This window comes from Macaca thibetana, chromosome 10 (assembly GCF_024542745.1).
Source record: "Macaca thibetana thibetana isolate TM-01 chromosome 10, ASM2454274v1, whole genome shotgun sequence".
Taxonomy (NCBI): Eukaryota; Metazoa; Chordata; class Mammalia; order Primates; family Cercopithecidae; genus Macaca; species Macaca thibetana.
The window spans coordinates 10,257,457-10,271,078 of NC_065587.1; the positions used below are offsets into that span (position 1 = coordinate 10,257,457).

Sequence of the window (13,622 nt, forward strand, 5' to 3'; positions counted from 1 at the left end):
TTAACAGTAAATTTCTTAATTTTAACATATTTTGTTGGCTGGGTGCAGTGGCTCATGCCTGTAATCCCAGCACTTTGGGAAGCTGAGCCCGGTGGATCACCTGAGGTCAGGAGTTCAAAACCAGCCTGGCCCAATATGGTGAAACTCTGTCTCTATTAAAAAAAAAAAAAAAAAAAATAGACTGGGTGCTGTGACTCATGCCTGTAATCCCAGCACTTTGAGAGGCCGAGATGGGCAGATCACCTGAGGTTGGGAGTTCAAGACCAGCCTGACCAACATGGAGAAACCCCGTCTCTACTAAAAATACAAAATTAGCCAGGCATGGTGATGCATGCCTGTAATCGCAGCTACTCGGGAGGCTGAGTAGGAGAATCACTTGAACCCAGGAGGTGGAGGTTATGGTGAGACGAGATTGCGCCATTGCACTCCAGCCCGAGCAACAAGAGCGAAACTCTGTCTAAAAAAAAAAAAAACAAAGAGCCAGGTGTGGTGGTTTGTGCCTGTAGTCCCAGCTACTCAGGAGGCTGAGGTGGGAGAGTTGCTTGAACCTGGGAGGCAGAGGCTGCGTTGAGCCAAGATCATGCCGCTGCACTCCAGCCTGGGTGACAGTGAGACTCTGTCTCCAAAAAAAAATAATAATAATAATAAATTTTTGTGATCCGGGTAAGCTGAGAATTTCCCAAATCATCAAGTACTGATTTCTTTTTGTTTAACATTTCTCCTATTAATTTTTCCTCTTATGTTTTGCTGTAAATAACAAGAAGAAACCAGGCTGTACCTTCAGTATGTTGCTTGGGAATCTAAATTTCCAAAGTCCTTGCTTAAAAATTCTGCTTTCCATACAACTGTTGGACACAATTTAGCTAACCTTTCTGCTACTATGAAGCAAGAATTGTCTTTCTGTTAGTTTCCAGTAACATGTTCCTCACTTCCTTCTGAGTACTTGTCAAGAGTACCTTTAACATTCGTATTTTTACCAGCATTCTGTTTATAACAGTATATGTATTCTGTACAACAACATAGACGTTCTCTACTTTACTTTTCACTTCCTGTGAGCCACCACACCCAGCCCTTGAAGCCTTTCAGTGGATTGAATCAGGCCCATCCAGATTATCTAGGACAGCCCCCTTAAAGCCAAGTGATTATGAATGTTAATTACATCTACAAAATACTTTCACAACAACGCTTCAGATTAATGTTTGGTTGAATGATTGGGGACTGTAGCTTAGCCAAGCTGACACATAAAACCGACCATCAGACCATCATTACCATCATTTTTATTTCTTGCCTGGATTATTTGCGCACGTGTGCGCTATCTCTCTATATAATATATATATATTATATATATTTAATATATTTTTTTTTTACTTTTTTTTGAGGAGGAGTCTTGCTGTGTCACCCAGGCTGGAGTACAGTGGCACAATCTTGGCTCACTGCAACCTCTGCCTCCCGAGTTCAAGAGAGTCTACCACCCCAGCCTCCTGAATAGCTGGGATTACAGGCGTGTACCACCACACCTGGCTAATTTTTGTATTTTTAGTAGAGACTGGTTTCACCATGTTGGCCAGGCTGGTCTTGAATTCCTGACCTCAAGTGATCTGCCTGCCTTGGCCTCCCAAAGTGCTGGAATTAAAAGCATGAGCCACCGTGCCCATCCTGCAATATCTTCTTTTGAAGTGCATTCGCTGCTTCTACGCTTGATTTCTTATTATCTATTCTCCAGTTATTAATAGTAGCTGAAGTCAGTTTCAATATCTACCACTCCTCCCTTTGCTTACTCTGTGGCAACCCCATTGGTTTCCCTGCTTTTCCTGCATCTGCCAGGTCTTTGTGCTTGCTGTTCCCTCTACCTGAAATACTCTCTCCCTGAATCGTCACATGGTTTACTTCCTCACTTTTTTCAGATATTTTCTCAGATGTCTCCTTATCAGAGAGGTTACCGTATATAAAAAAGCAGCCAGGCGTGGTGGCTCACGCCTGTAATCCCAGCACTTTGGGAGGCCGAGGTGGGTGGGTCACGAGGTGAGGAGATCAAGACCATCCTGGCCAACATGGTGAAACCCCGTCTCTACTAAAAATACAAAAAAGTTAGTGGGGCATGGTGGTGGGTGCCTGTAGTCCCAGCTACTTGGGAGGCTGAGACAGGAGAATGGTGCTAACCAGGGAGGCGGAGCTTGCAATGAGCCGATATTGCGCCACTGCACTCCAGCCTGGGCAACAGAGCGAGACTCTGCCTCAAAAAACAAAACAAAACAAAACAAAACAAAGGCAACCTTACTCCTCAATCCCTGGCATTTCCTACTCCCCTTTTCCTGCTTCACTTTTCTCCAGAGGACTTATTACCACTTGACATTCATCTGTTTGTTGTCCATCTCTTCCCACTGGATGATAGTCTGTACAAGGGCAGCGACTTTGTTAATTGCTGTATCCTCAACACCAACAGTACTTGGCATGCAGTAGGTGTTAATAAGTACTTTTTGAATGAATGAATGAATGAATGAATGAATTGAATTCTTATTTTACCTCTCAAATGGCATTTGACATAGTTGATTATTTGTAGGACATTGTTCTCCTAATGGCTAGGCCATTCTTTCTACCACTCCTGCCATTTTTTGTCTCTTTTGCTAGCTCCTTTTCAATTTGGCCTCCGTGTGTGAGATTTTCTCAAGACTCAGCCTTAAATCCTTTTATTTTCTCTATGAGAGACCTCATCCAGTCCCATAGCTTTAAATAATATTTACGTGACAATGATTCCGAAATGTGTATCTTCATCATTTTGCCTGCCTGCCTGCCCTCCCTCCCTACCGCTTTCTCTCCTCTCCCTCTTTATTTCGTCTTTCTTTTCTTTTCTGAGATAGAGTCTCACACTGTCCTCCAGGCTGGAGTGCAGTGATGCCATCTCATGTCACTGCAAACTATGCCCCTGGGGCTCAAGCAATCCTCCCACCTCAGCCTTCCAAGTAGCTGGGATTACAGGTGTGCACCACCATGCCCAGCTAATTTTTGTATTTTTTTGTAGAATATATTTTGTTTCACCATGTTGCCCAGGCTGGGCTCAAACTCCTGGGTTTAAGTGATCCACCCGCCTCAGCCTTCCAAAGTGCTGGGATTACAGACGTGAGCCACTGTGCCCAGCCTCTCCATCTTTTTTGAATGCTAGTCACTTTCTGTCTCCATTGGGATGTCTCACAGACATCTCAAATTTATATTCCAAACTGAACTCTTAGTCCTCATTTGCTACTGCTAAAGTTGCTGTGGCTCCAACGTTCCCCATTTCTGTAAACGGCACTTGTATCTATCTTGTTAACATAAGTCGGAAACCTGAAGGGGCATCTTTGGCATCTCCCTTTCCCTCCTCACATCCCTTCCATCATCAATTTTTGTTGATAATCACTCCATACATATTACCTCATTTGTCACCTTGTCATCTCTGCCACTAAAACTACTCTAGCTAGTCTAAGCCACGCTATTTCCAGTTAAACCAATTAAATAAATCCTTAATTGATTTTCTTCCATCCATCATTCCCTCTAACTCCCTTCAGTCAGATCTGCACACTGAAGCCAGAGTTTTAAAATGCATATCTAGGCCGGGCGCGGTGGCTCAAGCCTGTAATCCCAGCACTTTGGGAGGCCGAGGCGGGTGGATCACGAGGTCAGGAGATCGAGACTATCCTGGCTAACATGGTGAAACCCCGTCTCTACTAAAAATACAAAAAAACTAGCCGGGCGTGGTGGCGGGCACCTGTAGTCTCAGCTACTTGGGAGGCTGAGGCGGCAGAATGGCGTGAACCCGGGAGGCGGAGCTTGCAGTGAGCCGAGATCACGCCACTGCACTCCAGCCTGGGAGACACAGCGAGACTCCGTCTCAAAAAAAAAAAAATAAATAAAAAAAATAAAAATAAAATAAAATAAAATGCATATCTAATCATACCATGCTCTTTCCTCTTCCCTCAAGCCTTTTGCTCTCTGTAGGCTCCAAGCAGGTGCCTTAAATGAACGGTATGGGGCATATCATGGATTTTAATAAAGAGTGGTAGGAACTGTGGCAAATTGAAGAGTACATGCTCTAAGGTATCCACTTGTTAGTTGTAGTATATTGTTGGCATGAAGGAGTGTAGACCTAGAATTGCTGATCTTCTGATTTCTTTTCAAAAGAAGCCAGAAGTCTGGAATTCTTAAAATGTGAATTTGCTTTTTTTTTTAATGTTGATGAACAATTTAAATTTTAAAAATTTGTATACTTAGGTATAAATCTAATAAAAATAACAAAATAATAAACTTAATGAAATAATTAAATGCAAATTTTGGCTGGGTGCAGTGGCTCACGCCTGTAATCCCAGCACTTTGGGAAGCCGAGGTGGGTGGATCACTTGAGGTTAGGAGTTCAAGACCAGCCTGGCCAACATGGTGAAATCCCGTCTCTACTAAAAATACAACAATTAACTGGGCATGGTGGTCAGCATCCGTAATTCCACCTACTTGGGAGGCTGAGGCAGGAGAATCACTTGAACTGAGGAGACAGAGGTTGCAGGAAGCTGAGATCACGCCATTGTACTCCAGCCTGGGTGACAGAACACTGTCTCAAAAAAAAAAAAAAAAAAAAAAAAAGAAAATATAGGGCCTTTTACACTGAAAATTATAAAACATTGCAAAGAGAAGTTAAAGAAGACCTAAATAAGTGGAAATATACCATCTACATGATTTGTAAGACCCAATATTGTTAAGCTGTCCAGTCTTCCCCAAATGCTAAAGATTGTGTGTTCTCAATCAAAATCTCAGCAGGACTTTTTGGGGAGAAACTGACTTTCTGAATCTAAAATTCACATGGAAATACAAGGGACCTAGAATAGCCAAAACAATTTACAAGAGGAAGAACAAACTTGGGGGAATTAAATTACTTGATTTTGAAACTTATTATAAAGCAATAGTAATCAAGACAATGCAGTATTTACCAGTCATTGGAACACAATAAAGAGTCCAGAAGTAGATATACATATGTAGTCAATTGATTTTCAGCAATAACTCAAACGTAATTCAGAAGGGGAAAGGATAGTCTTTTTAACAGCTATTGCTGGAACAACTGAATATTTGTATATAAAGAAATGAACCTCAATCCCAGTCTCATATGATACACAAAAATTAATTTGAAATGGTTTGTAGACCTAAACATACAAACTAAAAGCATAAAACTTATAGGAGAAATCATGGGACAAAATCTTTGAGACCTCGGCATAGGCAGATTTTTTTTTTTTTAGCACATGTAAGGAGCACTCACCAGAAAAGTAAAAATTGATAAATTGGACTTTATTAAAATTAAAACCTTCTGTTCTTGAGAAGACACTGTGAGAAACTAAAAAGGTAAGCCACAGACTTGGGAGGAAATATTTACACACACTATATATATATCCAGAATATGTTAAAAAAAACTTTAAAAATTTAATGATTTGACAAATGGCCCACTTAAAAAATAAGTAAAAGACTAGAATGGATATTTCTTAGAAGAACATATTTATGGGCTGCACGCGGTGGATACACCTGTAAAGATTACACCTGTAATCCTAGCACTTTGGGAGGCCAAGGCAGGTGCATCACCTTAGGTCGGGAGTTTGAGACCAGCCTGAGCAAGATGGAGAAACCTCGTCTCTACTAAAAATGCAAAATTAGTTGGGCGTGGTGGCGCATGCCAGAAATCCCAGCTACTTGGGAGGCTGAGGCAGGAGAATCGCTTGAACCCGGGATGTGGAGGTTGCAGTGAGCCGAGATCACGCCATTGCACTCCAGTCTGGTAACAAGAGCAAAACTCCATCACAAAAAAAAAAAAAAAAAAAGAAAAAAGAAAAAAGATCTATGAATGTCCAAAACATGTAAAAAGATACTCAACATAATTGCCAGGGAAATAGATTTTTTTTTTTTTTTTTGGGAGACAGGGTCTCACTTTGTCACCCAGGCTAGAGTGCTTTGGCGTGGTCATAGTTTACTGCAACCTTGACCTCCGTGGCTCAAGTGATCCTCTCACCTCACCCTCCCAAGTAGCTGGGACTACAGGTGGATGCTACCATGCCTGGCTAACATAAAAAAATTTTTTTTAATTTTTTGAGACAGGGGCTCCATCTCTCAGGCTGGAGTGCGTGCGATCCTGGCTTACTGCAGCCTTTGCCTCCTGTGTTCAAGCAATTCTCCTACCTCAGCCACCTGAGTAGCTGGGGCCATAGGTGCGTGCCACTACGCCTGGCTGTTTTTTTTGGTATTTTTTGGTAGAGATGGGGTTTTACCATGTTGGCCAGGCTAGAAATTTTTTTTTTTTTTCTAGAGACAGGGTCTCGCTATGTTTCCCAGGGTAGTCTTGAATTCCTAGGCTCAGGCAATCCTCTTGCCTTAGTCTCCCAAGGTGTTGGGATTACAGGCACGAGCCACCTTGCCTGGACAGAAATACAAATTAAAATCGCAGTGAGACAGCATTTTATTCCCGTTAGAATAGGTAAAGTTTAAAAAGATGGACAGTTCCAAGAATTGGTGAGAGTGTAGAGCAGTAGGAGTTCAGGCATGTTGCTGGTAGGAGTGTGACATGGTACAAGCATTTTGGAAAGTTTGTCAATTTCTTCCAAAGTTAAATACATACTTATTCAATTCAGCAATACTACTCCTAGGTGTTTATTACCCAAGAGAAATGAAAACATATGGTCACCAAAAAACCACGCGAATGTTCATAGCAGCTTTATTCATAATAGCCAGAAAAATTGGAAACAACCCAAATGCCATCAGCAGGTGAATGGATAAACAAGTTGGATAAATGAACAGTGGATTACTACTTAGAAAAAAGAAAGGAATGAATTACAGATACATGCAGCCATGTGAATGAATCTCAAAAACATGTTGAGTGAAAGAAAACACAAAAGAGAACTTACTATATGATTTCATTTACAAGAAGTTGTATACTAGGCAAAACTAACCTGTTGTCATAGAAATTAGATCAGTGGTGATTAGATGCAAGGGTAGAATATTGACTGCAAAGGACATGAAGAGTGATGGGAATGTCTTTGTTGTTGTTGTTTTTGGGTCAGGGTCTTGCTCTGTCATGCAGGGTGGAGTGCAGTGGCATGATCGTGGCTCACTGGAGCCTCTCCTGTGCTCAAGTGATCCTCTTGCCTCAGGCTCCTGAGTAGCTGGGACTATTGCCACGCATCACCATACCCAGCTAAGTTTTAAACATTGTTTTGTAGAGACAGAGCCTTACTGTGTTGTCCAGGTGGTCTCAAACTCCTAGCCTCAAGTTATCCTCCTGCCTTGGGCTTCCAAAGTGCTGGGATTACAGCTGTGAGCCACTGTGCCTGGCTTATGGAAATGTTTTTTCTTGATTGAGATTGATGGTTTATGAGAGTATACATTTGTCAAAACTCACTGAAACTGTACACTTAAAATGTGTGCATTTTATTGTATGCAAATTTTACTTCAAAGTTGATTAAAAAGTACCCTCCAGGTCAATGCTCTGTGGACTAAACAAAAAAGTTTGCGTGCCAAATTTGATTGAGGTAGCCAGTTCTTGACAGCTAATCTACACCCCCACGCACGTGCATGCTATAAGAGTGCCTGACCTGTAATAGGTCCTCACATTTCTGTTGAATGAATAAATGAATGAATGGCCGAATACTGTGTACCTTCTTGCAGCCCCATTGCAAGAAGATGGTTCCTTCTTCATTCTCTTGCCGTTTCCTAACTGCAGTCATTTTAGAGAGTTAATTTTTTTTTGGCTTCTTCTGGAAGTGGTCTTTTGAGTACACATGAGATCTTTCATTCATTCAAATAGTTATTGAGTATCTACCATGTGTATTTATGCTGCCTCAATAAAGTACTTGCTCACTGTGAGGAATTACACAAATGTCGGTTGATTATATATATGAGATTTACATTTGACTTATAGAAGCAAATACTGGATAAACTGTTCTTAGAATCTGTTTCTACTACCATTTCTTTGGTTTGTGACTTTATACTCTGCTATCTGTGAAAAAATAACATAGGCTTAATAACAGACTCTGTACATAACTTCTCAGATGAGAAGAAGCAAAAACATTTCCAAATATCGTTCTGATATAGCTATAGAAATGGCAGGGTTTTTTTTTTTTTTTTTTTTTTTTTTTTTTTTTTTTTCCTCCTTCCTTCCTTTCCAGTTAGAGTCCGAGCAATGAGTGGACTGACTAAATTTAGTTGCTAGAACCAAATTGCTTCTTGGTCTTGTAGTTAGTCTATAGCTGTATGCTGTCTTCATGAAATCTAATTATGACTAATGTAGACTTTTGTAGATCATCAAGCAGAATTAGTCTGTTTTTGTTCAACCATAACTTTAAAATGACTGTATCATTCTGTAGGGAAATAATTGTCATTTCCCTAACCTTGGTCAAGCTGCCCTGAATTCATGGAACAGATTTCCTGTCCCATGCTCCAAACTGTCCTGGCTCATTTTTAGTTAGCATGAGGCTAAACTCCTTTGGAAAACAGTTGTCTTTGGGCAGGGTGCAGTGGCTCATTCCTGTCATCTCAGCAGTTTGGGAGGCTGAGGTGGGAGGATTACTTGAGGCTAGGAATTTGAGACCAGCCTGGGCAACCCAGTAAGACCCTGTTTCTACAAAAAATTTAATTAAAAAAAAAAAAATTGGGTGTGGAGGTTTGAGTGCCTTTAGTTCTAGCTACTTGGGAGGCTGAAGCAGGAGGATTGCTCGAACCCAGGAGGTCAAGGCTGTAGAGTGAGCAAAGATTGTGCCACTGCATTCCAGCCTGAGTGACAGAGAAAGACCCTGGCTCTAAAAATAAAAAGTAAAAATAGGCCAGGCGTGGTGACTCACGCCTGTAATCCTAGCGCTTTGGGAGGCCAAGGTGGGCAGATCACTTGAGGTCAGGAGTTCGAGACCAGCCTGGCCAACATGCTGAAACCCCTTCTCTACTAAAAATACAAAAAATCAGCCAGGCGTGGTGGCGGACACCTGTAATCCCAGCTATGTGGGAGGCTGAGGCAGGAGAATCACTTGAGCCTGGGATGAAGGTTGCAGTGAGCCGAGATTACGCCACTGCCCTCCAGCGTGGACAACAGAGCAAGTCTCTATCTCAAAAAAAAAAAAAGAAAAAAAGTAAAAATAAAAGAAAACAACTCTCTTTGGTGAACACAGATGAATCATCCAATCTCAAATTTGTTTTCAGACTCACCTCTTCCTTTAATGCCCTTCTATTCTTTCTCTGCTTTTTACTTATTTTTTCCTCTGATACTTTTTTTTTTTCTATTTATGTCATAGTGTCATTGGGGTAGGGTAGTAGCTGCACCTAATTGATATTGTTTTCTCTCTTACGTATCTAATATAATATCTGTGCCAAGCAAGTTTAATAAAACCAAGAAGATTGATGGTGGATTCCTAGTATGAAGTTGAATAATACGTGTTTAGAGTCCGTAATGGATAAGAAGTACAATACTTTAGATACTGTGGACCTAGGTATTTTCTCCCCCACTTTTTCTTGGCACATTCCCCTGAAAAGGAAGCCAAGGAGATTAAGAGCTGCTTCTGTCTGATAATAGTTCAGAAATTTAAGAGGAGGTAGTTCTTACAGCAGCAGTCTGAGTCCAGTAAGAGAGCTTAATGAACTGCCTTTACCTGTACAGTAGTCAGTTTGTCTCTGCTGACACATCAAAGGAACTGAGAGAAATTTAACAGGAATACAAGAATGAGGAAAAAAAGAGGCCGGGTGCGGTGGCTCATGCCTGTAATATCAGCATTTTGGGAGGCCGAGGCTGGTGGATCATCTCAGGTCAGGAGTTTGAGACCAGCCTGCCCAACATGGTGAAACCCCGTCTCTACTAAAAATACAAAATATTAGCCAGGTATGGTGGCAGGCACCTGTAGTCCCGCTTACTCAGGAGTCTGAGGCAGGAGAATCGCCTGAACCCAGGAGGTGGAGGTTGCAGTGAGCTGAGATCACGCCACTGCACTCCAGCCTGGGCAACAGGGTGAGACTCTGTCTCAAAAAAAAAAAAAAAGGAAAAAAGAAACAGGCATTTGGAATTGCATATATATGTAATCTTGATAGTTTATTTTAATTTGGAAAGATCTATTTATCCTCATTTCTCTGATTAGAACTATTTCTACTTATGCTGAAGCTAGAATTAATATATTAAAGAGGACATACGTTTATCTGCCTTTCAGAATACATTATTTCAAATACCTGTTATCTTTGATGGGTTTACTGTTTTATGTTTTTTTTTTTTTGAGGTAGAGTCTTGCTCTGACTCTGAAGCTGGAGTGCAGTGGTGCAGTCTCGGCTCACCGCAACCTCCACTGCCCGGGTTCAGGCGATTCTCCTGCCCTCTTGAGTAACTGGGTTTACAGATGCCCACCACCACGCCTGGCTAATTGTTTGTATTTCTAGTAGAGATGGGGTTTCACCATGTTGGCCAGGCTGATCGTAAACTCCTGACCTCAAGTGATCCACTCACCTTGGCCTCCCAAAGTACTGGGATTATAGGTGTGAACCGCAGCACCCAGCCTAAAATCTTGGTTAGTCATTTTTCACTATCAAAAATTGAAAGTGTTTTTTTTTGTTTTTTGCTTTTTTTTTTTTTTTTTTTTTGGTTAAAGAGACAGGGTCTCACTCTGTTGCCCAGGCTGCTAGTGGTGCAGTTTTAGCTCACTATAGCCTCAAACTCCTGGGTTGAATGATCCTCCCACCTCAGCCTCCTGAATAGCTGAGATTACAAGTGCAAGCCTCAATATCTGACTAAATGTACTTTCTGGCTAAATGTAATTTTTGTTTTTTTTTGAGACAAAGTCTGGCTCTGTCACCCAGGCTGGAGTGCAGTGGCGCGATCTTGGCTCACTGCAACCTCCGCCTCCCGGGTTCACACCATTCTCCTGCCTCAACCTCCCGAGTAGCTGGAATTACAGGCACCTGCCACCACGCCCGGCTAATTTTTTGTATTTTTAGTAGAAAGGGGGTTTCACCGTGTTCGCCAGGATGGTCTCGATCTCCTGACCTTGTGATCCGCCTGCCCCGGCCTCCCAAAGTGCTGGGATTACAGGCGTGAGCCACCATGCCCGGCCTTTTTTTTTTTTTTTTTGAGAAGGAGTCTTGGTCTGTCACCCAGGCTGGAGTGCAGTGGTGTGATCTCAGCACACTGCAACCTCCACCTCCTGGGTTCAAGTGATTCCCCTGCCTCAGCCTCCCGAGCAACTGGGACTACAGGTGTGCATCAACACAACCAGGTAATTTTTTGTATTTTAGTAGAAACAGGGTTTCACCATGTTGGCCAGGATGGTCTTGATCTCCTGACCTCATGATCTGCCTGCCTTGGCCTCCCAAAGTTTATAGGCATAAGCCACTGCGCCCAACTAAATGTAATTTTGTATTCCTACCAACAGTGTACAAGGGTTCCAGTTTCTCCACATCTTTACCAAAACTTGTTTATTTGTTAACAGTCATTCTAATGGGTGCAATGTGGTAATCTTACATTTTTAGTATTTTCATATATAAGTGATAATATAATGTTGCCCCTGTGGTTATTATCACATTACTGTGTTCCCCCTGCCAACAAAAGACACTTGTCAGTCATATTGAAGTGCTTTTATTTTTGTTATGCATAAGAGCAGTGACCTTGTCCATCTTCATCACTAGTATCCCTAGGGCTCAGACAGTACCTGACACATTATACTTCTTTAGCAAGTATTTGAATGAATGAACGAATGCATGAATGAATGAATGGAAAGTAGAGAGGCATGATGTAGTGGTTAAGACCAAAGACTTTGGCATCAAACAGACCTGAGTTTGAGTCCTGGTTTCCTCATTTGTAAAATGGATTTGATAATGCCTCCCTCATAGGATTGTGATGGGATTAAATGAGATCACATGTAAAACACTTAGTACAGCACCTGGCGCGCTGTAATTATCCCATAAGTGGCAGCTATTATTTAAAAAGGTCACCTGGCCAAAAGGGTATCAGTAGACTTGGAGTTTAAAATTTTTCATCTATCACTAATAAACTACATAATACTGAGCAAGTCGTCTAACCTCTCTGGGTCTGAGTTGTTTCCTCATAAAATTAGGACCTTAAGTTAGATGACAGGTCAGGCATGGTGGCTCATGCCTGTAATCCCAGCACTTTTGGGAGGCCTAGGCAGGCTGATCACCTGAGGTCAGGAGTTCCAGACCAGCCTGGCCAACATGGCGAAACACCGCCCCTACTAAAAATAAAAAAGTAGCTGGATGTGTAGTCCCAACTACTCAAGAGGCTGAGGCAGGAGAGTCGATTGAATCCAGGAGGCGGAGGTTGCAGTGAGCCGGGATTGTGCCACTGCACTCCAGCCTGGGCGACAGAATGAGACTCCGTCTCAGGGAAAAAAAAAAAAAAAAGTTGGATAACCCCCGATGGCCCGTCTGTGATTTTCATTTGATTCTTACAGTTGTTACTGTATTAACTGTAGGAATTATTACCATGACAATGTCAAATTTAATTATATTGGAGATTGTTAATCCCAGAGTCTAAATCTCAGAAGCATCTAAATAATAGAAATGATGTTAAAGAATTTTTCTAAAGAAAAAAATAATTCCATTTCAAAAGTTAAACAATTGGAGCAGTTGAAGAATAGTTTGCCCTAGTGTGGAGTGTTTAGTAATGATTTAATGTGCCAGGCTATGTATGATTGCTCAGTGATACTAGAAATGGATGAATGCAGATTGTAATGCAGATTGTACCGATAGCTAGGTGGTTTTGCTGAGTTGTGTTGTGCTCAGCTGTTGGGAAGGCTTGCTTTGAGGATACCTTTCTGTCCATGCTATGGTGCTGATTGGTGGAGGAAATAAAATAATCCTTAAGAGAAGATTTCTGATTTCTGAGATGTAGCTGGTTGTGTACCTGTTGTTCTTAGCAAACATGACATCAGGTATGCAAACTAATTCTGACTGGGCTTTGAGGGCGAGGAGGTTATGGCTTCACCCAGCACAGTTACTTGTTTTTCATACAAATAACTTTGAGCAGAGAGTGGAATAAACTAATTTTCTATTCTGTATCTGTTTTCTGTTAGGCACTGTTAGGTGCTTTCATGTATACTATCTTAATTGATTTTATTTGTTGACAAAATAGTTAATTTTTGTATGTATGTGTTGCTCAGTGTCACCACCCCGAATCACTTACAAGACACTCCTGAGCTTGATAATGATTTTCGTACATGAGTCCCTAGAGCCTTTGTTAGGAAATCACTGCTGCTAGCCCCAGGAATTATATGCTGCTTTCAAAGAGGAGTTCCTTTGGCTTTGTTAGGAGCATGTAACCTGATAGCTTTTGCCATCAAACTCCATTATCTCGTCAGAACTTCTTTCTGATGGTCTGATGTCTCCAAAGAGGAATCCTAAGCACTTTTTCCCACTGAAAAGAATTATAATTGGTGATTAGGCCTCCAGATGAAGCGTATGCACATGCACACGGTGTATATATAACATGCACACACACACAAACATTACCTTACCTATTATTATATTATATATTATATATTAAAACTTACCTATTATTAGTTCATTGGTCACGTGGAACAATTTCTATAATTTAGATCTTCCTTTAAACATTTGTCTAATGGAAAACATATATTAATAGC

At 41.4% G+C, this 13,622-nt stretch overlaps 2 protein-coding genes across 8 annotated transcripts in view; one reads left to right on the forward strand and one right to left on the reverse strand.

Moving 5' to 3' along the window:
- Positions 1 to 13,622, reverse strand: part of LOC126963577 (E3 ubiquitin-protein ligase RBX1) — a 598,764-nt gene that overhangs the window by 360,080 nt on the left and 225,062 nt on the right. The window contains exon 1 of one of the 7 annotated variants that reach the window (XM_050805839.1): positions 9,509 to 9,512. The exons of the other annotated variants lie outside the window; for them this stretch is intronic. The gene's annotated coding sequence lies outside the window, so the exon portion shown is untranslated. Of the gene's footprint in view, positions 1 to 9,508; positions 9,513 to 13,622 lie in introns of those variants that run through there. 7 annotated transcript variants of the gene reach the window in all.
- Positions 1 to 13,622, forward strand: part of MRTFA (myocardin related transcription factor A) — a 217,625-nt gene that overhangs the window by 15,933 nt on the left and 188,070 nt on the right. The gene's annotated exons all lie outside the window — the stretch shown is intronic.